We start from the raw sequence: 25,371 nt of genomic DNA, 5'->3' as shown, positions 1-25,371 counted from the left end.
TGATTTACTCATTCATCTTCATATTAGCACAAGATGCTACAGCCAGCGTACAGTGGTTCAAGACAGCCAATTTCTAGATTTTCAAGAATTTTGAGTTTGTTGTTAAACACTGCCATTATTAAAAGCCAAATCATATAGACTTATACTTAATTTACTTATTTTAAAAACTAAGGTAATAAATTCTTGAAAACCTTTCTCATTTTAGTTTGTTACTACATTTTGCCACAATCTAAACTATTGAGATGAATTCAGTCTTTGTCTGTGACATAGAAACACCATACAATGCTGTTCTACTCCACATTTCTTCCCAACTCTCAGCTCAGTGACATCATGTGGGTGGGTTGAAACTGACCATGACTGGAATATTTATCCCTTAGAATTTGTAAAAAACTTCAAATCAGGGCTTTACTTATCCTTGAAGGGCCAGTTATAAAGTATTTACCAGAGCATCAGTAAGATCTTTAAAATCTGCTTGGAAAACAAAAAGAGACACAAAATTGTGCTTATTACTAGGGAACTAAAAATGTTTTGAAGTGCTAATTGTGATAATAAAAAAGACAGTTCAGTTGAGTTCAGTTGCTCAGTCATGTCCGACTCTTTTCGACCCCATGAATTGCAGCACGCCAGGCCTCCGTGTCCATCACCAACTCCCGCAGTCCACTCAGACTCACGTCCATCGAGTCAGTGATGCCATTCAGCCATCTCATCCTCTGTTGTCCCCTTCTCCTCCTGCCCCCAATCCCTCCCAGCATCAGAGTCTTTTCCAATGAGTCAACTCTTCACATGAGGTGGCCAAAGTACTGGAGTTTCAGCTTCAGCATCATTCCCTCCAAAGAAATCCCAGGACTGGTCTCCTTCAGAATGGACTGGTTGGATCTCCTTGTAGTCCAAGGGACTCTCAAGAGTCTTCTCCAACACCACGGTTCAAAAGCATCAATTCTTCAGCACTCAGCCTTCTTCACAGTCCAACTTTCACATCCATACATGATCACTGGAAAAACCATAGCCTTGACTAGACGGACCTTAGTTGGCAAAGTAATGTCTCTGCTTTTGAATATGCTATCTAGGTTGGTCATAACTTTCCTTCCAAGGAGTAAGCGTGTTTTAATTTCATGGCTGCAATCACCATCTGCAGTGATTTTGGAGCCCCCCAAAATAAAGTCTGACACTGTTTCCACTGTTTCCCCATCTATTTCCCATGAAGTGATGGGACCAGATGCCATGATCTTAGTTTTCTGAATGTTGAGCTTTAAGCCAACTTTTTCACTCTCCTCTTTCACGTTCATCAAGAGGCTTTTTAGTTCCTCTTCACTTTCTGCCATAAGGGTGGTGTTATCTGCATTTCTGAGGTTATTGATATTTCTCTTGGCAATCTTGATTCCAGCTTGTGCTTATTCCAGCCCAGCATTTCTCATAAAAAAGACAAGATTATTATATTTTAAATTTGCTGGGAAATTCACAAGCTAGATATGGCATTAAACATTGAAAGTTAAAGTTGAATGTTTTAGAACTCTGGGAAATATGCTTTTCAACAACATTTCTTTTGTTCCTCCTGTAATTTACCCATTGCAAATAACATCTCATTTTTCATGCTCAAATAAAGGTTTGTTTTATAGTAATAATTATGAAGCAGGAACTGCACTCTTTACATAGATAGACAGTTCTCACAACTACTTTCTGGGGCAAATCCTAGTTAACAAATGAGAAAATTGCATCTCAGAGAAAATAAAGTGTCTTGAACATAATCAGTCTTGAAAGTAGCAGAGCTGGGCATAAGCTGAGGCCATCAGACTCCTAAGACTGCATGCCTCCACTGCCCCTCCCATTACCAGCCTGGGCTCTGGAACTGATATTGAAAGTCATGGTGAAAGATGATTTCCTCCAAAGAGAATAATGAAAAACAAGGAGATTCAGTTAATTTTCCTTTTTCTCTGTATTTTCTTCCCAGATCATTCAAGTAAAGCTTTCCATATTTAAGAAAATAGAGATTTGAATAATTTTTAAAATTCTATGAAGTTTTAAAAATATTTATTTATCCATTTTTTCTGTGTAGAGTGTTAGTTGCAGCATGTGAGATCTTTTGTTGTGGTACGCAGGCCCTCTAGTTGCTTTCTAGTTGTGGCTCAAAGACTCAGAATTGTAGTGTGCATGCTCATGCAAGGGCTTAGTTGCCCCATGGCATGTGGGATCTTACTTCCCCAACCAGGGATCGAACCCATGTCCCCTGCAACAGAAGGCAGATTCCCAACCAGTGGATTACCAGGTAAGTCCCCATGAAGTTTATTGAAAAATTATTTTTTCCTTCTTTTTTGGATCAGGTCTATAGCCTTTTTGTCAACAAGTATCCAAACAACTCGGAGAAGGCAATGGCACCCCACTCCAGTACTCTTGCCTGGGAAAATCCCATGGATGGAGGAGCCTGGTGGGCTGTAGTCCATGGGGTCTCGAAGAGTCGGACATGACTGAGCGACTTCACTTTCCCTTTTCACTTTTATGCATTGGAGAAGGAAATGACAACCCACTCCAATGTTCTTGCCTGGAGAATCCCAGGGACGAGGGAGCCTGGTGGGCTGCCGTCTATGGGGTCACACAGAGTCGGACACGACTGGAGCGACTTAGCAGCAGCAGCAGCAGCATCCAAACAACTTCACCTATTTCTTCAAAAGTGTCAGGAAAACCACTGCTCCTGTCATCAACCTTGTTTAATCCTTCTTTCTAGGAAAAGAAGCTTTTTGTATTTTGGAAAATAGCTTAAATTTTTTGAAAATACAATAAATTTAGAAGAAAATGAAAAAATGAAGATAGACACAAAAAAGCATGTGTGCACACTGTACTACCACCCTCCAGTTTTATTTCTAAATGTGTGTTCTAAAAATGTTGCCTATGTACTTTAGATAGTATTTGTTTCTGAGATCTTTGTCACTTTCTATTACATCATTATAATTATTTCTTGCTGTTCCAGATTCTTAGGCATTGTTGCTTTCAATGGCATGATGAAATATGAAAGATTAATGAAGAAATGTATATTAATTCCATAGGCCCAGTAAATGGAACAGTAAAACTTGAAGCTGTGAAAAATATGCTCTTCCTATTACTAAATGTTACACTTTTCAAAAGAACAGGTGATGTTTTCCAGAGGTAGCCTAGCATGTTTCCATGGGAGCTTATTAGCAAGATTCTTCATGGGTCCTACCCCAGACCTACTGACTCAGAACCTGCTTTTTGAAAAAATCCCCAGGAGATTTGTATGCACATTAAAGTCTGAGAGGTATGACTTTGCTTCATATTGTATTATATAATTGTCATATAGACTTATCTTTTGTAACCAGCATTCAGAGTTATATAGAAAAACAAGTTTCAGAGGGTGACTGCCTATGGACTTGGGGGTACATACTCTTCTCAGAGTCTCATGCTCACATCTTAAAGCAAGATAAATGAAATTGCCTTCCTGAATCATGTGGATTCACTTGACCAACATTACATAAGCTTTTCAACAGTCATAATCCAATGTTATAGTTTACAGTGTCCTTATTCCTGTTTTTCCCTGGAGTAGGAAAAAGTGACAAAAATTAAATATTTCAACTGAATATATTAATATCTATTGACTATGCCAAAGCCTTTGACTGTGTGGATTACAATAAACTGTGGAAAATTCTGAAAGAGATGGGAATACCAGAACACCTGATCTGCCTCTTGAGAAATTTGTATGCAGGTCAGGAAGCAACAGTTAGAACTGGACATGGAACAACAGACTGGTTCCAAATAGGAAAAGGAGTTCGTCAAGGCTGTATATTGTCACCCTGTTTATTTAACTTATATGCAGAGTACATCATGAGAAACGCAGGACTGGAAGAAACACAAGCTGGAATCAAGATTTCCAGGAGAAATATCAATACCTCAGATATGCAGATGACACCACCCTTATGGCAGAAAGTGAAGAGGAACTCAAAAGCCTCTTGATGAAAGTGAAAGTGGAGAGTGAAAAAGTTGGCTTAAACCTCAACATTCAGAAAACGAAGATCATGGCATCCGGTCCCACCACTTCATGGGAAATAGATGGGGAAACAGTGAAAACAGTGTCAGACTTTATTTTGGGGGGCTCCAAAATCACTGCAGATGGTGACTGCAGCCATGAAATTAATAGACGCTTACTCCTTGGAAGGAAAGTTATGACCAACCTAGATAGCATATTCAAAAGCAGAGACATTACTTTGCCAACTAAGGTCCCTCTAGTCAAGGCTATGGTTTTTCCAGTGGTCATGTATGGATGTGAGAGTTGGACTGTGAAGAAAGCTGAGCACCGAAGAATTGATGCTTTTGAACCATGGTGTTGGAGAAGACTCTTGAGAGTCCCTTGGACTGCAAGGAGGTCCAACCAGTCCATTCTGAAAGAGATCAGCCCTGGGATTTCTTTGGAAGGAATGATGCTAAAGCTGAAACTTCACTGCTTTGGCCATCTCATGCGAAAAGCTGACTCATTGGAAAAGACTCTGATGCTGGGAGGGATTGGGGCAGGAGGAGAAAGGGACGACAGAGGATGAGATGTCTGGATGGCATCATTGACTCGATGTACGTGAGTCTGAGTGAACTCCAGGAGTTGGTGATGGACAGGGAGGCCTGGCGTGCTGCAATTCATGGGGTCCCAAAGAGTCGGACACAACTGAGTGACTGATCTGATCTGATCTGGTCTGATCAAAAAGAACCCCTCTCCCTTGTGAGGGTAATGGATACAATGAATCATGTAAAAGAAATTTGATTAGGCCTATTGTTCTTTTCTTTGTGACTTAGTATGGCACAAGCAATAAACTATTCTAGAATTTCCCTTATTTCCCATTTATTATTCTGTTCAAAAAATTAGAGACACCAAGGGAATATTTTATGCAAAGATGGGCTCAATAAAGAAGAAAAATGGTATGGACATTACAGAAGCAGAAGATATTAAGAAGAGGTGGCAAAAATACATGGAAGAACTGTACAAAAAAGATATTCATAATTAAAGATCTAAACATAAGACCAGAAAGTATAAAACTCCTAGAGGAGAACATAGGCAAAACACTCTCCGACATACATCACAGCAGGATCCTCTATGACCCACCTGCCAGAATATTGGAAATAAAAGCAAAAATAAACAAATGGGACCTAATTAAACTTAAAAGCTTCTGCACAACAAAGGAAACTATAAGCAAGGTGAAAAGACAGCCTTCAGAATGGGAGAAAATAATAGCAAATGAAGCAACAGACAAATAACTAATCTTAAAAATATACAAGCAACTCCTACAGCTCAATTCCAGAAAAATAAATGACCCAATAAAAACATGGGCCAAAGAACTAAATAGACATTTCTCCAAAGAAGACATACAGATGGTTAACAAACACATGAAAAGATGCTCAACATCACTCATTATCAGACAAATGCAAATCAAAACCACAATGAGATACCATTTCACGCCAGTCAGAACGGCTGTGATCCAAAAGTCTACAAGCAATAAATCCTGGAGAGGGTGTGGAGAAAAGGGAACCCTCTTACACTGTTGGTGGGAATGCAAACTAGTACAGCCACTATGGAGAACAGTGTGGAGACTCCTTAAAAAACTGGAAATAGAACTGCCTTATGATCCAGCAATCCCACTGCTGGGCATACACACTGAGGAAACCAGAAGGGAAAGAGACACGTGTACCCCAATGTTCATCACAGCACTGTTTATAATAGCCAGGACATGGAAGCAACCTAGATGTCCATTAGCAGATGAATGGATAAGAAAGCTGTGGTACATATACACAATGGAGTATTACTCAGCCATTAAAAAGAATACATTTGAATCAGTTCTAATGAAGTGGATGAAACTGGAGCCTATTATACAGAGTGAAGTAAGCCAGAAAGAAAAACACCAATACAGTATACTAACGCATATATATGGAATTTAGAAAGATGGTAACAATAACCCTGTGTACGAGACAGCAAAAGAGATACTGCTGTATAGAACAGTCTTTTGGACTCTGTGGGAGAGGGAGAGGGTGGGATGATTTGGGAGAATGGCATTGAAATATGTATAATATCATATATGAAACGAGTTGCCAGTCCAGGTTCGATGCACGATACTGGATGCTTGGGGCTGGTGCACTGGGATGACCCAGAGGGATGGTATGGGGAGAGAGAAGGGAGGAGGGTTCGGGATGCGCAACACATGTAAACCTGTGGCAGATTCATTTTGATATATGGCAAAACCAATACAATATTGTAAAGTTAAAAAAAACAAAAGATATTCATGACCCATATAATCATGAGGGTGTGATCACTCACGCTCACCTAGAGCCAGATATCCTGGAATGTGAAGTCAAGTCGGCCTTAGGAAACATCACTATGAACAAAACTAGTGGAGGTGACGGAATTCCAGTTGAGCTATTTCAAATCCTGAAAGATGATGCTGTGAAAGTGCTGCACTCAATATGCCAGCAAATTTGGAAAACTCAGCAGTGGCCACAGGACTGGAAAAGGTCAGTTTTCATTCCAATCCCAAACAAAGGCAATGCCAAAGAATGCTCAAACTACCGCACGATTGCACTCATATCACATGCCAGCAAAGTAATGCTCAAAATTCTCCAAGCCAGGCTTCAGCAATACGTGAACTGTGAAATTCCAGATGTTCAAGCTGGTTTTAGAAAAGACAGAGGAACCAGAGGTCAAATTGGCAACATCTGCTAGCTCATCGAAAAAGCAAGAGAGTTCCTGAAAAACATCTATTTCTGCTTTATTGACCATGCCAAAGCCTTTGACTGTGCGGACACAATAAACTGGAAAATTCTTCAAGAGATGGGAATACCAGACCACCTGACCTGCCTCCTGAGAAATCTATATGCAGGTCAAGAAGCAACAGTTCGAACTGGACATGGAACAACAGACTGGTTCCAAATAGGAGAAGGAGTATATCAAGGCTGTATATTGTCACCCTGCTTATTTAACTTATATGCAGAATACATCATGACAAGTGCTGGGCTGGAAGAAGCACAAGCTGGAATCAAGATTGCTGGGAGAAATATCAATAACCTCAGAAATGCAGATGACACCATCCTTATGGCAGAACGTGAAGAAGAGCTAAAGAGGCTCTTGATGAAAGTGAATGAGGAGAGTGAAAATGTTGGCTTAAAGATCAACATTCAGAAAACGAAGATCATGGCATCTGGTCCCATCACTTCATGGTGAATAGATGGGGAAATGTGGAAACAGTGGCTGACTTTATTCTTGGGGGCTCCAAAATCACTGCAGATGGTGATTGCAGCCATGAAATTAAAAGACGCTTACTCCTTGGAAGGAAAGTTATGACCAACCTAGATAGCATATTAAAAAGCAGAGACATTACTTTGCCAACAAAGGTCCATCTAGTCAAGGCTATGATTTTTCCAGTGGTCATGTATGGATCTGAGAGTTGGACTGTGATGAAAGCTGAGTGCTGAAGAATTGATGCTTTTGAACTGTGGTGTTGGATAAGACTGTTGAGAGTCGCTTGGACTGCAAGGAGATCCGACCAGTCCATCGTAAAGGAGATCAGTCCTGGGTGTTCATTGGAAAGACTGATGTTGAAGCTGAAACTCCAGTACTTTGGCCACCTGATGTGAAGAGCTGATTCATTGGAAAAGACCCTGATGCTGGGAAAGATTGAGGGCAGGAAGAGAAGGGGATGACAGAGGATGAAATGGTTAGTTGGCATCACTGATTCAATGGACATGGGTTTGGGTGGACTCCGGGTGTTGGTGATGGACAGGGAGGCCTCGTGTGCTGCGGTTCATGGGGTTGCAAAGAGTCTGACATGTCTGAGCAACTGAAATGAACTGCACTGAACTGCACATTTTTACCTTTAAGGCATTCACTGCTACATCCAAGAGATTCTAAATCAGTAAAAAGGCAGTGATTTAGAGAAGAACTGTGTTTGTGGGTAATCTTTTTTATTTTACATTTTACAAAAGATGGTATGATAAGGGTCCAGTGTTTGGCTGTAATTGTTTTCACTGCATTACAATTCCATTTCCATGACCTCTTTATAGGTAGTGCAGGAAGATAGAGAGGATTCCTCATTTGTTTATGAAGTCCAGAGAAAGGTAACGTGAGTTGAATTTATGACATTAAAAACTGGGGTTAAACTTGTCTGAATCTGCATATATGCATCCACTTATGTATGCTGTGTGTGCCTGGTTTTGTACTGGGAGCTTGGATAAATGGGAATAGAGTGGCATAGGATCTCCTTTCACAATTCTTGGAGAAATAGTAGTTATCTCCTTCTTTGGAATTCTCCAAAGGAGATTTTGCAATTTGTTCACATGGTTTAGATTTTGAGTTGCTTCATTGTAGAGAATGGTATACCCAGGATCTTTCTAGTCCTCTGAATTCATAAATCAGGTCTGTCTAGCAATCCTTCATTTTGCAACTTTCTGTAAAGTGATTCAGAAACCTAAATGGCCTCTAAATTTGTATAAACTTATCATATCAAAGTGAAAAGTGGAAGTGTTAGTTGCTCAGTGGTGTCTGACTCTTTGCAACCCTGCCAGGCCCCTGAGTCCATAATTCTTCAGGCAAGAATACTGCAGTGGGTAGCCATTCTTTCCTCTAAGGTATCTTCCCAACCCAGGGATCGAACTGGGTCTTCTGCCTTACAGGCAGATTCTTTACAACCTGAGCCACCAGCAAAGTCCTATCTTAACAAAGCTTACCTTAAATTTACAAGCCATTGCTGATATTTCATCAGGTATCTTTCCCAACCATGAAAATGCTTTTTTAAAGGTTTGCATATCCATTGCACTGTTCAGAACAACATAAGAATATCTATCATCTCAATGCCCACTAGAGGTGAAATAGGGGCACAAACAGAGAGGTGGCAGTGCATCACAGTGATTTCAATTCAACTGGTATTTTTGGCATGAACATGTGACTTCTGCATGTAGATATCTTACTGCTTGCTTTTGTCTAGGGCTGTGGTTGACTCAGATTCCTTTCCAAGGAACATAGCTGTTCAGTTCAGTCAGCTAAGTTCAGTTTCTCAGTCGTGTCTGACTCTTTGTGACCCCATGGACTGCAGCACACTAGGCTTCCCTGTCCATCACCAACTCCTGAAGCTTGCTTAAACTCATATCCATTGAGTCGGTGATGACATGCAACCATCTCATCCTCTGTTGTTCGCCTCTCCTCTTGCCTTCAATCTTTACCAGCATCAGAGTCTTTTCCAATGAGTCAGTTCTTCACATCAGGTGGCCAAATTATTGGAGTTTCAATTTCAGCATCAGTCATTCCAATGAATATTCAGGACTGATTTCCTTTAGGACTGGTTTGATCTCTTTGCAGTCAAGGGACTCTCAAGAGTCTTCTCCAACACCACAGTTCAAAAGCATCAATTCTTCAGTGCTCAGCCTTCTTCACAGTCCAACTCTCACATCCATAGATGACTACTGGAAAAACCATAGCTTTGACTAGATGGAACTTTGTTGACAAAGTAATGTCTCTTCTTTTTAATGTGCTATCTATATTTGTCATAGCTTTTCTTCCAAGGAGCAAGCATCTTTTCATTTCATGGCTGCAGTCACCATCTGCAGTGATTTTGGAGCCCCCCAAAATAAAGTCTGTCACTTTTTCCATTGTTTCCACATCTATTTGCAATGAAGTGATGGGACCAGATGTCATGATCTTAGTTTTCTGAATGTTGAGCTTTAAGCCAGCTTTTTCACTGTCTTCTTTGACTTTCATCAACAGGCTCTTTAGTTCATCTTCTCTTTCTGCCATAAGGGTGGTGTCATCTGCATATCTGAGGTTATTGATATTTCTCCAGGCATTCATGATTCCAGCTTGTGCTTCATCCAGCCCCACATTTTGCATGCATGATGTACTCTGTATAGAAGTTAAATAAGCAGGGTGACAATATACAGCCTTGACGTACTCCTTTCCCTATTTGGAACCAGTCTATTTTTCCATGTCTGGTTCTAACTGTTGCTTCTTGCCCTGCATACAGATTTCTCAGGAGGCAGGTAAGGTGGTCTGGTATTCCCATATCTTTAAGAATTTTCCACAGTTTGTTGTGTTTCACACAGTCAAAGGCTTTGGAGTAGTCAATAAAGCAGAAGTAGATGTTTCTCTGGGACTCTCTTGCTTTTTTGATGATCCAACAGATGTTGGCAATTTGATCTCTGGTTCCTCTGTTTTTTCTAAATCCAGCCTGAACATCTGGAAGTTCATGGTTCACATACTGTTGAAGTTCATGGTTCACATACTGGCTTGGAGAATTTTGAGCATTATTTTGCTAGGCAAAGGAGAAAAGGAAAGATATACCCATTTGAATGCAGAGTTCCAAAAAATAGCATGGAGAAATAAGAAAGCCTTCCTCAGTGATCAGTGCAAAGAAATAGAGGAAAACAACAGAATGGGAAAGACTAGAGATCTCTTCAAGAAAATTAGTGATACCAAGGAAACATTTCATGCAATTGGGCACAATAAAGGGCAGAAATGGCATGGACCTAATAGAAGCAGAAGATATTAAGAAGAGGTGGCAAAAATACACAGAAGAACTGCACAAAAAAGATCTGAATGACTCAGATAACCATGATGATGTAATCACTCACCAAGAGCCAGACATCCTGGAATGGAAAGCCAGGTGGACCTTAAGAAGCATCTCTGTGAACAAAAGTAGTGGAGGTGATGGGATTCCAGATGAGGTATTTCAAATCCTAAAAGATGATGCTATGAAAGTGCTGCACTCAATATGCCAGCAAATTTGGAAAACTCAGCAGTGGCCACAGGACTGGAAAAGGTCAGTTTTCATTCCAATCCCAAAGAAAGGCAATGCCAAATAATGTTCAAACTGCTGCACAATTGCACTCATCTCACAATCTAGCAAATTAATGCTCAAAATTTTCCAAGCCAGGCTTCAATAGTACATGAACATAGCTGGTCTCTTCTCAAATGCAAAGAGTCCCCAGAGATGAATATCTCAAAAAAGACATACTTTTGCTTCCTTTTCTATGGTCAAAAATAGGCACTGATCTAAAAGAACATAGCTGTGAAAAGCAAAAGACATTAACACATATTTAAAAATCTATAACTATATTTCTTAGTGATGTGATCTTTAAAAAAGTGGAAATGGTGGCAGATTTTATTTTCTTGGTCTCCAAAATCACTAGAGAGTTACTGCAGGCATGAAATTAAAAGATACTTGCTCCTTGGAAGAAAAGCTATGACCAACCTAGACAGCATATTAAAAAGCCAAAACATCACTTTGCCGATAAAGGTCTGTATAGTCATAACTATGGTTTTTTCAGATGTTATGTACAGATGTGAGAGTTGGACCATAGATAAGGCTGAGCACTGAAGAACTGATGCTGGAGAAGACTCTTGAGAGTCCCTTGAACTTCAAGGAGATCAAACCAGTCAATCCTAAAGGAAATCAACCTTGAATATTCTTTGGAAGGACTGTTGCTGAAGCTGAAGCTCAAACAGTTTGGCCACCTGATGCAAAGAGCCAACTCATTGAAAAGACCCTGATGCTGGGAAAGATTGAGGGCAGTAGGAAAAGGGAGTGACAGAGGATGAGACTGTTGGATGGCATCACTGATTCAATTGGCATAAGCTTGAGAAAACTCCAGGATATAGTGAAGGAAAGGGAAGCCTGATATTTTGCAGTCCTTGGGGTTGCAGAGTCCGACCCAAATTTAGCAACTGGACAACAACTACGTATATTAAAATGTGATGGCACAGATAAGTTCTCTATGAATACAGAAATATGACAGATAGTTATGAGGTTACTGCTATGATTTGAACGATTCATATGTTGAAACCTGGTGACGGTTTTAGTATGTGGAGTATTTGAGGGGTGATTCAGTCATGAGGGCAGAGTCCTCATGGGCGGAATTAATGCCCTTATGAAAAAGAGCTCCCTTACATTTCATGCAAAGATGGGCTCGATAAAGGACAGAAATGGTATGGACCTAACAGAAGCAGAAGATATTAAGAAGAGGTGGCAAGAACACACAGAAGAACTGTACAAAAAAGATCTTCATGACCAAGATAATCACGATGGTGTGATCACTCACCTAGAGCCAGATATCCTGGAATGTGAAGTCAAGTGGGCCTTGGAAAGCATCACTACGAACAAAGCTGGTGGAGGTGATGGAATTCTAGTTTAGCTATTTCAAATCCTGAAAGATGATGCTGTGAAAGTGTTGCACTCAATATGCCAGCAAATTTGGAAAACTCAGCAGTGGCCACAGGACTGGAAAAGGTCAGTTTTCATTCCAATCCCAAACAAAGGCAATGCCAAAGAATGCTCAAATTAGCATATGATTGCACTCATCTCACACGCTAGTAAAATAATGCTCAAAATTCTCCAAGCCAGGCTTCAGCAGTACGTGAACCATGAACTTCCTGATATTCAAGCTGGTTTGAGAAAAGGCAGAGGAACCGGAGATCAAATTGCCAACATCTGCTGGATCATGAAAAAAGAAAGAGAGTTCCAGAAAAACATCTATTTCTGCTTTATTGACTATGGCAAAACCTTTGACTGTGTGGATCACAATCAACTGTGGAAAATTCTGAAAGAGATGGAAATACCAGACTACCTGATCTACCTCTTGAGAAACCTGTATGCAGGTCAGGAAGCAACAGTTAAAACTGGATATGGAACAACAGACTGGTTACAAAAAGGAAAAGGAGTACGTCAAGGCTGCATATTGTCACCCTGCTTATTTAACTTATATGCGGAGTACATCATGAGAAGTGCTGGGCTGGAAGAAGCACAAGCTGGAATCAAGATTGACGGGATAAATATCAATAACCTCAGATATGCAGATGACACCATCCTTATGGAAGAAAGTGAAGAGGAACAAAAAAGCCTCTTGATGAAAGTGAAAGTGGAGAGTGAAAAAGTTGGCTTAAAGCTCAACATTCAGAAAACGAAGATCATGGCATCCAGTCCCATCACTTCATGGGAAATAGATGGGGAAACAGTGGAAACAGTGTCAGACTTTATTTTTTGGGGCTCCAAAATCACTGCAGATGGTGACTGCAGCCATGAAATTAAAAGATGCTTACTCCTTGGAAGGAAAGTTATGACCAACCTAGATAGCATATTCAAAAGCAGAGACATTACTTTGCCAACAAAGGTTCGTCTAGTCAAGGCTATGGTTTTTCCTGTGGTCATGTATGGATGTGAGAGTTGGACTGTGAAGAAGGCTGAGTGCCAAAGAATTGATGTTTTTGAACTGTGGTGTTGGAGAAGACTCTTGAGAGTCCCTTGGACTGCAAGGAGATCCAACCAGTCCATTCTGAAGGAGATCAGCCCTGGGATTGCTTTGGAAGGAATGATGCTGATGCTGAAACTCCAGTACTTTGGCCACCTCATGCGAAAAGTTGACTCATTGTAAAAGACTCTGATGCTGGAAAGTATTGGAGGCAGGAGGAGAAGGGGATGACGGGATGAGATGGCTGGATGGCATCACTGACTCAATGGATATGAGTTTGAGTGAACTCTGGAAGTTGGTGATGGACAGGGAGGCCTGGTGTGCTGCAATTCATGGGGTTGCAGAGTCGGACATGACTGAGTGACTGAACTGAACTGAACTGCCCCCTTTGCCATTTGAGAATATAATGAGACGACTCTAGACCAGAAGATGGCCCTCGTCTGACTATACTGGCACTTTAATCTCAGACTTTCAGCTTCCAAACTGTGAGAAGTAAACTTTTGTTTTTCATAAGCCACCCAGTCTGAAGTATTTTGTTATAGCAACTCAAATGGACTAAGTTTTCCATGGGATTATCTGGGCAAGAATACTAGAGCCAGTTGCTATTTCATCCTCCTGGGGATCTTCCCTACCCAGGGATTGAACCCAGGTCTCCTGCATTGCTGGCAGATTCTTTACCATCCAAGCCACCAGTGAAGCCCAGTATGTAGGGGGAAAAATACTCCAAAGTTAGTAGCTTAAAAATCAACACTTATTATTTTTTGCAATTCTAAACTTTGGCTGGGTTCATCTTTTTGTGATTCCTTTGCTCTATATAGCATCAGCTGGTTTCACTAATGCAGATACATTTAATATGAGCTTGCCTTAGATTAGAACATCCAAGATGGCTTCACTCACATGACTGGTAATGGCTTCAATCAGCTTGGGTGGCCAGAAGAACTAGGGTATGGTTGAAGCTTGGAACTTTCTTTCCTCACAAATTCTCACCTAGCCTATTTACATGTCAGGTATAACATAAAGTTGCCAAAGGGTGAAAGAAAAAGCTTCCAGGATTCTTAAGTTATAGACTGTGAGCTCATCACCTTCAGTTGATCAAAGCACATCATAAGGCCAGCCCTGATTCCATGGGAGGGAAAATAGAGCTGTTTCTTGATGAGAGCAGGTTACTTTGTGGCCATATTTGTAGACATCTACCACATTACCCACCATCCATTTTTCTCCTTAATAGCAGAACTCTAATTTTACTTAAATTCTACTCTTCACCTTGTGGTCAAGATCTTCAGGTGAGACTTGCTCTACCTTTAAACATGGGAAAGTGGACCCACTTGTTCTAAACCACATATAGTGGTCTTACTTTTAATGCAAATTTAGGCATAGACAAATGAAAAAATTCTGATCAGTGAAACTTGACAAGAAGCATGCTGGAAAGTATCACAGTCTAGAGTCTAGAGCCCATTTTTGCAAACTGAGAAATCTAAACTTACTAATTCACCAAAAATAATTCCATCTCTATGAACCAAACTTATGTTACCCAAGTTCATAAGATGGAGGTATAAAACTTTTATGCCACCTTATGTACTATCCAAACTCATAAGAAGACACAAAAATAAAAGGTCAATCACAACTTACAATGAATCTTATAAATGTAGAGAAGTGAGAAACTTTGAGGTCATCATGACCTGCACATTCTGAAATCAGAACAACAGGAACTGGATGAATTAAATATTTAATGGTAGCTAAGATAGCCTGATTCATCCACTTTACAGTGAGAATGGTTTTGATCAACAGGATCAATTGACTATTCACTTCCTGCATCCATTTTCATGTTAAGAATGTTCTTGCTAGTGGGATGGGATGCAATCAATGATGATTCACCATGACCCACTCTTTCCGAGATCTTGCTATAGTAGCCATAACTAATGATGGTTTCTTGTTTCTCCTTTAATCCATGTTTTCATAACTGACCATACCATTTTGAGAAACCTATTCAGTCATCCTTGGGTGATGGTTTTCAAATGGCTCTTTGAACAGAAATTCATCCATCATAAAGTTTTTAATGGTTTATAGAAAAATGAGAAAAATAGGAACATATACACAAAAACTCCAAAGTACATACCTCACTTTGAAATATTATATATAGACATATTTTATATCAGCTTCTTCCCTTCAGGAGTTACCTTTTTAGAGTATCTTTCCTGAGATTTCTACCTGTGTGCTTCTTAATGCATTCCCCAGTTCCCACATCCATGTGGACCATGATAGGGTGGATCACAGATAGTGCATTTCCTTGGACTACCTCTCTCTTGTCACAAAACACAGTTCTCTCTCCTTAGTCTGTTCTCTTATTCTCCATGCTATGAAAACATCAGGTTGTAGCTACTTAGCCATGTATCAGTCCTGGTGGGTCAGCTGCCAACAACCCACCTCAAACTCTAAACTCAACACATAGCTTAACACAATAAAATTTTATTTCTCATTCATGGGAAGTCCTGGGAAGCTCTATTGATTGAATCTTTTTCAGGAGATGCCTAAGGGGCTCAAGAAAGGCAATGCCAAAGAATGCTCAAACTACCACATGATTGCACTCATTTCACACGCTAGTAAAGTATTGCTCAAAATTCTCCAAGCCAGACTTCAGCAATACATGAACTGTGAACTTCCAGATGTTCAAGCTTGTTTTAGAAAAGGTAGAGGAACCAGAGATCAAATTGCCAACATCTGCTGGATCATGGAAAAAGCAAGAGTTCCAGAAAAACATCTATTTCTGCTTTACTGACTATGCCAAAGCCTTTGACTGTGTTGATCACAATAAAATGTGAAAAAGTCTTCAAGAGATGGGAATACCAGACCACCTGACCTGCCTCTTGAGAAACCTGTATGCAGGTCAGGAAGCAACAGTTAGAACTGGACATGGAACAACAGACTGGTTCCAGATAGGAAAAGGAATACTTCAAGGCTGTATATTGTCAGCCTGCTTATTTAACTTCTATGCAGAGTACATCATGAGAAACGCTGGGCTGGATGAAGCACAAGCTGGAATCAAGATTGCTGGGAGAACTATCAATAACCTCAGATATGCAGATGACACCACGGCAGAAAGTGAAGAGGAACTAAAAAGCCTCTTGATGAAAGTGAAAGAGGAGAGTGAAAAAGTTGGCTTAAAGCTCAAAATTCAGAAAACTAAGATCATGACATCTTGTCCCATCACTTCATGGCAAATGGATGGGGAAACAGTGGAAACAATGGCTGACTTTATTTTGGGGGGCTCCAAAATCACTGCAGATGGTGACTGCAGCCATGAAGTTAAAAGATGCTTACTCTTTGGAAGGAAAGTTGTGACCAACCCAGATATCATATTAAAAAGCAGAGACATTACTTTGCCAACAAAGGTCAATCTAGTCAAGGCTATGGTTTTTCCAGTGGTCATGTATGGATGTGAGAGTTGGACTATAAAGAAAGATGAGCACTGAAGAATTGATGCTTTTGAACTGTGGTATTGGAAAAAACTCTTGAGAGTCCCTTGGACTGCAAGGAGACCCAACCAATCCATCCTAAAGGATATCAGTCCTGGGTGTTGATTGGAAGGACTGATGTTGAAGCTGAAACTCCAATACTTTGGTGACCTGATGCGAAGAGCTGACTCATTTTAAAAGATCCTGCTGCTGGGAAAGATTGAGGGCAGGAGAAGAAGGGGACAACAGAGGATGAGATGGTTGGATGGCATCACCAACTCGATGGACATGGGTTTGGGTAGACTCTGGGAGTTGGTGAAGGACAGGGTGGCCTGGCATGCTGCAGTTCATGGGGTCCAAGAGTCGGATGCGACTGAGAGACTGAACTGAGCTGAACTGAAGGGGCTCAGGCTTCTTTCATATTCAATATATGACCTCTGAGCTTGTTGCAGAAGGGGAAAATGAAGGAGGAGCATAAAAATGTTTATGTTAGCCTATCCTAGAAAGAATATACCTCACTTCCTCCACATTCAATTGATATGAGCTCAGTCATATGACCTCCCCTGACTGCAAGGAGGCTTTTACTATAAGGGGTTTGTAATTTAGTTATGTGCTAAAAGAGGAGAGCAATTAATATTGGTGAACTCCAATTTAACTTTTGAAAGGATTAGAAATTTCAAAAAATACTAGCAGTTTTTAAAAGTCCATAAAATTACCAACTAAAGAGAAAAGCTATTGGTAAATTAAATTCTTTATGTGATCTCTTTGATGACATGTGTATGTCCTTAATGTTACTTTCCTTATTTCAAATTGAGGTCTTTATTCAAAATACTAATTTTTTTAAATTCCAATTTTTTGGCTTTTTCTTCATATAATCTCTACAAGGAACACTGTACTTTCTTTTTTTAATTTAGTGATTGATCCTTTAATGATGTATTTTTTAATATAAATTTATTTATTTTAATTGGAGGCTAATTACTTTACAATATTGTATTGGTTTTGCCATACATCAACATGAATCCTCCACAGGTGTACACGTAGAACACTGTACTTTCATATGTCTGATTTATTCAGTTTAGAATATCCATCAGCAGATGAATGGATAAGAAAGCTGTGGTACATATACACAATGGAGTATTACTCAGCCATTAAAAAGAATACATTTGAATCAGTTCTAATGAGATGGATGAAACTGGAACCTATTACACAGAGTGAAGTAAGCCAGAAAGAAAAACACCAATACAGTATACTAACGCATATATATGGAATTTAGAAAGATGGTAACAATAACCCTGTGTATGAGACAGCAAAAGAGACACTGATGTATAGATCAGTCTTATGGACTCTGTGGGAGAGGGAGAGGGAGGGGAGATTTGGGAGAATGGCATTGAAACATGTATAATATCATGTATGAAACGAGTCGCCAGTCTAGGTTCGATGCACGATACTGGATGCTTGGGGCTGGTGCACTGGGACGACCCAGAGGGAGGGTATGGGGAGGGAGGAGGGAGGAGGGAGGAGGGTTCAGGATGGGGAACACAGGTATGCCTGTGGTGGATTCACTTCGATATTTGGCAAAACTAATACAATATTGTAAAGTTTAAAAATAAAATTAAATTAAAACAAACAAACAAAAAAAGAACATCACCCTGAGATCAAGGCTATAGTAAAGATTTAAGGTTGTCTTTGACACTCAAAGTCCAGTCAAATGACTTAGAGCTATATCAACTCATACTTCCTAACTGACCAATCAGACTACTTACATATATATTCACATACATCTTCAAAGATAGATACCATTTTCCAAGATCAAATACTAATTATCAATAATGTGATCATCCAAATCAGGGATTTGATATACTATGGGCTTGGGACCTAACCCATCTTGCTGCCCATTTTGTGCATAAAGTTTTCTTGAATACAGCCACACTAAATTATTCATCTATTGTTATGGTTGCTTTCAAGCTACAGTGGCAAAGTTGAGTATTCACAACAAATGGCCCACAAATTTAATATATTTATTATCTGATCCTTTGCAGATTTATTTTATCAATTCCTAGTGTAAACTAAGGGTAGAAGGGTCATATGCCTGAAGAGTCAAAAAGGCAATGTTGATAAATAAGTGACACAGCTATGATACACAAAACAATATAATTTGGAGGGTGAGGGGCTGAAAAGTACATACCTGTCTGAAATCATTTTATTTTTAAAGTAATATGTGGGCGAACAAAATACATTTTCATACCAAGATTAGACCTATCATCAAACAGTTTACAACATATGAACTAAGTTCACAAGGACAAAGGAAAGCATTCCTTCACCACCCCATGATGAGCAAGGCTGCTTCTCTACAAACAAGGTTGATCATTGTATCTTCCCTTTATTATGTGGAACAGGGTCACTTTCTTCCCATCATCAGCTCCTCAAACTTCTTCACACCCATCTTCAAATTGTGACTGCTTGTACTTCCTTCAATAAGAAACTGGCCATGTTCAGCTTTATCCCATTATTGCACCTCTAAAAACACAAAGACTGTCTGAGCTCTTGATATAACAGCTTGTTAAAAAGTTAATCACTCAGTCGTGTCTAACTCTTTGTGACTCCAAGGACTGTAACCCATCAGGCTTCTCTGTCCATGAAATTCTCCAGGCAAGAATTCTGGAGTAGGTTGCTATTTTCTTCTCCAAAAACAGCTTGTTAGGAGTTGATTAAATACTTAACATCAACTATTTTACTCCCCAATTTCTGGAGGGAAGGATTTCATTCTCCATAATATTTTATTACCTGTAGTTCTAATGTCCTTCCTTCGCAAATTTATAATTTGATAATCCTTGTATTTTATTTCATTTTAAAATTTTACTTGTCTATAAAATCCCAGTGTATGGGAACCACAGACCCAAGTGACATTATAACACTGTAAGATGACTTTGCTAATCTCTGCTTTGATCCATCATTAGTAAATTTATATAGTGTAGGCTTTCAATGGCAAGCTTATTCCTCTTCTGTCCAAGTTTTTAGGGAACTCTTCACTGAAATCAAAACTCATAACGTAGAGCAACTGACAAGAGAATAATGTCTGTTTCTGGCCCAGGGTAGGGAAATACTAAATACAAGAGGAAGGCCTTTAGAATTATGTGTGTAACAAGGACAAAAAGACAGAAGTTACAAATGTCCTGCTTGCAAAAGAGGAGGATAGAAACTTATCTTGAATGAATTTCTGCTATTTGCAGTTCCTTTAGAAAATCATAAAAAGTAGAGCTCACTTTCTCCAATTTACAAATTAATAACTTGAACATTACCATGATTAAACCAACATGCTCAAGATTACAGAGCAAGTAGTAAACTCAGTATGACTGAGACAAAGACTGTGAACAATGAACATTTCTGCTCTTTTATCTCCTCTTCCTCCTTCATTTTCTTGACAAAAATAATAACCTCTAAAACACAAAGGGTTTAGAAAGCTATCTTAAATAAGCTGAAGCCAAGTTAGAGAAGAACCTAGGAAGAAATTACCAAATTTCTTTACGCAAACTCAAATCTTCAAGTCAAATCTATTCAGGGGTATTAAGGCAACATGTTCTATGCAGAATCTCTCTCATCTGCCTTGGGGAAGCCAAGTGATGATGAAATAAGTTTCTGAATGAAAAAGATGTCCTACAGGAAATATCAGATATCTATACATTTTCAAGGAGAGAAGATTTGCTAGAAGAATTTAAAAATTCCTGGATAAATTTATAGGCTTGATCATTAAACAGAAGTTTGGTAAGTTCTTTAAAAAAAAAAAATGACCTTTAATCTATCAGTCTGTAGGCAACAGAAAGTTTGGAGCTCACCTTATTAAAAAAAAAAAAATGAGCCTGGTCTGTGGTCCACAATTAAAAAGAGCATGCAACAACAACTGCATCCTTGTGTAAACTACTCAGAATTCAATCGCAGGAGAGAAGCTCTAATTTGCCAAGCTTAGTAACATGCCTGTCCCTTTCCCCTGAAAAAGCAGATACAGAAAGGATATGGACCCTTGGGTGATCATGGTCTGAGGCAGGAAGCTAGGTTTGCCTGTCTGCCAAGGCTACAGACACAGAGGGTTATAGTTCATTCTCTAAAAGGAAATCAGTGTGCTTTTTGGAAAGAAAACAGGATTCCAAACTACAAAAAATTGGCAATTGTCCTCCACAATTGAAAAACAGATTGGATTCATGACTTGCTTGCCTCTTTCATTTTTTAAAAAGTGTTTTAGACAAGAAGATATTATGTAGTTGATTTATTCATCAAGGTCCTTGTGAGAGGTGTCATGGAATCCTTGGAAAAAGATAGATAATGGAAGCTGGTGATTGATGTGTTCAGAACTGGTAGAATAATATGAAAATCAACATTGACTTGAACCTCAACCCAGACTGAGCTCTTGACAGAGAACATCGTCCTCTTTTCTAGTTCAACATGATAATGAGACATTTGAGTTGAGGGATGGGGTGAATTGTTAAGGCTCTTTTATTTGCAAGTGACAGAAACTCAATCAAAAAATTTCAGGAATGAGGCTATAAACACAAATGGATTATGAAACTTCAGTGATGTGATAAAAATGCTATCTTTTTCTCACAGTCTCTTGACTCTGCTTCCTCTGTTGGCTTCATGTTATATAAACTTCTCAATATAATGTTAAAGATGACCCACATGACCCCACCTGTTTGCTTAGACAGTAAAGAATCTGCCTGCAATGTGGAAGACCCAGGTTCGATCCCTGGATTGGGAAGATACACTGGAGAAGGGAATGGCAACCCACTCCCTTGCCTGGAGAATTGCATGGACAGAAGAGCTTGGTGGGCTATTGTCCATGGGGCACAGAGTCGGACATAAGTGAATGATTAACACACCTCATCACACCTCATCAGGTTAGCAATTTCAGACATGCTTAATTCCCAGCAGCCACCCCAAGATGACTCACAGCTGGACTTCATCATATATCTAATCTTGAATCAATAACAGTGGCCAGGATGGAGTATTCTGATGAGTCAGGTCAGAATCACATATCCACCTATGCTGAGCCAGGGCATTGGCTCAGCTCTACTCAGACTACCTGAATAAAATGAAGAAGTGTGGTTAAGAAAAGAAAAGAAAGAAAGAAGAAATGATGAAAGAGCGTTTAGAGATTTTGTTATAAAATAGAGGGGTGATTCTAAGCAGACAAGCATAATGAAGACCTTTTAAAACATAAGCATCATTTAACACACAAAACTGAAATAGTATCAGTAGGATGGAGGTTCAAGTTTCAAAGATTTCAATATGTTAGTGGAGTAGGCTTAAACTAAGAAAATTTAAAATAATTAGAATAGATGGAAAATCCAATGTTGGTACCCAAATCTCAGTTACATAAATAATGATTGGGTAATTTGCCTCACTGATAAGTCATGTAAATTTCAGTTGTCTACATATTCAATTATTTCTTAATTCAGTTATCTAAAAATCTAATACAATTCTAGGCTGCTTTATAAAAGCTATACCGTCCTAGTGACTTTGATCCCATTGTATCAGGCACAGCTTATCATTTATGGGGTCTATATTGAATTTGGACATTGACAATAACAAACTACACAACCAGGGGAAGATGCTCAGAAGGAATGATAAATTATTGTCAAGGAAATTGCTCACATAATTTATTCCAAAGTCAAGTAGAAACATTTTCTCCATAATTCACATCTTGTTTACTACACATTATGTCAAGCTGACCATATCACATCTACAAAGTTATATACATTGTCCAATGATGTATCTAGTTTCTTCTCAGACATTTGATATAAGAAAGAGCAAAGTATACCTTGGCTAAGTCTTTATTGCCCAGGAGCAAACTAAGTCTTAAATATATATGCTATAAAACACATGCATCAAATATAGACTCCTTTTGGTCTAGATGCAGAAGAAATCAGTCCTTAAATGTCTTTTAAATGCAGACTCACATGCTGTATGTTTGTGAATGGGTGTGGTTGTGAACACATATACAAATGTATCAAATATAAGCACAAATACAAATAAATGCATACACGTGCATTTGTTTAGCAGAACTGTTAGGAAAGTATTTCTGCATAAAGGTAACTAGCACACAGGCCCTGGGACTGTTGTCAGCCATGGGAAGGACTGTGTTATCTTAGATATTCTCTTTCTGAAACTTCCTTTAGTGACATATTAACCTCTGTACTGTTGACCACGGCACAAACCAGTTTTGCTCACTTCCTGTTGTCTTGCTCCCAGTTGAGAGTGAGGCTCAGAGGATGTCTGAAGGAAGGGTATGTTTTGGTACAAACACAACTGGCAAACAGGAAAAGCAACCAGCATGCTGGTTACAGGTTAACAAGGACAGCAGAGGAGTTCCTCAGGCTGTCGGTGAGCTGGTCAGCTTTGCTTGAGATCAGAAAGTCCTAGGGCAGCTTAAAGTTATTTTTTAAGAGAAGGAAAAGTGTTTATGGTTTGCCAGAAAACAAAATGAGATACTGGCTGGCTCAGGAAATAGCTGCAGTAATGCTTATCATCAACAGGGATCTTCTGGTTGTGGAGAACTGATGAGGCTTGTGTGTTGAAATACACTTCGGGAACTGTAAAGCTCTACAGAAGTAATCTGATTGTTAGCCAAGGGAATGTCTAGGCAATGTTCATTTACTATGTCCTTTTTATTTATTTATTTTTAATTTAGTTATTTAACACAGGCTGTTTAGTGTGGCCCATGGGTTCTGGAGTGCTTGGGCTCAGTAACTCTGCAGCATGTGAGATCTTAGTTCCCTGACCAGGGATCAAACCTGCATCCCCTGCACTGCAAGAAAGTGAAAGTGAAAGTCACTCAGTGGTTTCCAACTCTTTGTGACCCCATGGACCATACAGTCCATGGAATTCTCCAGGCCAAAATACTGGAGTGGGTAGCCTTTCCCTTTTCCAGGTGATCTTACCAACCCAGGGATCAAACCCAGGTCTCCCATATTGTGGCAGATTTTTTACCAACTGAGCCACAAGGGAAGCCCAGGAATACTGGAGTGGGTAGATTATTCCTTCTCCAGTGGATCTTCTGGATCAAGAAATCGAACCAGGGTCTCCTGCACTGCAAGGCAGATTCTTAAAAACAGGACCAACAGGAAAGTCCCTCCATGTCCTTTTTAAAGTGCCTAAGCAAATGAATTTTTATTTCAACAACTTTGGATGAAAAACAATCTAAAACATATTGCTTATTTTCTTGTCTTTTTAAATAAAATATATTGATTGAAACAGAATATTTCTTAAACAGAATCATTATGAACATTCAGTTCAGTCACTCAGTCATGTCCGACTCTTTGCAACCCCATGCACTGCAGCATGCCAGGCTTCTCTGTCCATCACCAACTCCTGGAGCTTCCTCAAAATCATGCCCATCGCACCATCTCATCCTCTGTTGTCCCCTTCTCCTCCTGCCTTCAATCTTTCCCAGCATCAGGGTCTTTTCAAATGTGTCAGATCTTCGCATCAAGTGGCCAAAGTATTGGAGTTTCAGCTTCAGCATCAATCCTTCCAATGAATATTCAGGACTGATTTCCTTTAGGATGGACTGGTTGGATCTCCTTGCAGTCCAAGGGACTTTCAAGAGTCTTCTCCAACACCACAGTTTAAAAGCATCAATTCTTCAGCGCTCAGCTTTCTTTACAGTCCACCTCTCACATTAGGTTTTGAAAAATAGGCCAATGTACAATAATTACCATTTGCTGAAAGTTTATTGTTAAGCTCTATGAAAAATTAGAGTTTAATCTGTAAAACATCTTGCAAAGTCAGTGCTGTGCCTACTTACCTATTTTACATAAATTTTTATGCTGTGATCTGGGCTTCCCTGGTACCTCAACTAGTAAAGAATCTGCTTGCAATGAATGAGACCTGGGTTTGATCCCTAGTTTGGAAAGATCCTTTAGAGGAGGGCATGGGAACCCACTCCAGTATTCCTGTCTGGAGAATCCCTATGGACAGAGGAGCCTAGTGGGCTATAGTCCATGGGGTCACAAAGAGTTGGACATAGCTAAGCACAGCATGTACATAATGAGTTGAGACCTAGAAAGTTTAAGTGACTTGCATGAAGTTAATCATAGGTAATGCTATCTGTAGAACCAGAATCCAGGGGTATCAAAATACAAATTCCATGATTAAAGCCACCAGTGTGTAGCTCACAGTAGTGTTCTCAGGGCATTCAGTTCAGTTCAGTCATTCATTCGTGTCTGACTTTTTGCAACACCATGGATGGCAGCACACCAGGCTTCCCTGTCCATCACCAACTCCCAAAGCTTGCTCAAACCCATGTCCATTGAGTCAGTGATGCCATCCAACCATCCCATCCTCTGTCATCCCCTTCTCTTCCTGCCTTCAATCTTTCCCAGCATCAGGGTCTTTTCCAATGAGTCAGTTCTTCACATCAGGTGGCCAAAGTATTGGAGTTTCAGCTTCATCATCAGTTCTTCCAATGAACATTCGAGTTGATTTCCTTTAGGATTGACTGGGTTGATCTCTTTGCAGTCCAAGGGACTCTCAAGAGTCTTCTTGAACACCATAGTTCAAGAGTCTTTTTGAACACCATAGTTCAAAAGCATCAATTATTGAGCACTCAGTTTTCTTTATAGTAAAATTCTCACATCCATACATGACAACTGGAAAAACTTCGACTAGATGGAACTTTGTTGGCAAAGTAATGTCTCCGCTTTTTAATATGCTG

This window comes from Bos grunniens, chromosome 13 (assembly GCF_055505025.1).
Source record: "Bos grunniens cultivar Pamir isolate PY7600 chromosome 13, Bosgru_T2T1.0, whole genome shotgun sequence".
Lineage (NCBI taxonomy): Eukaryota > Metazoa > Chordata > Mammalia > Artiodactyla > Bovidae > Bos > Bos grunniens.
The sequence above is the reverse complement of the archived record's forward strand: the minus strand, read 5'-3'. Positions refer to the sequence as shown.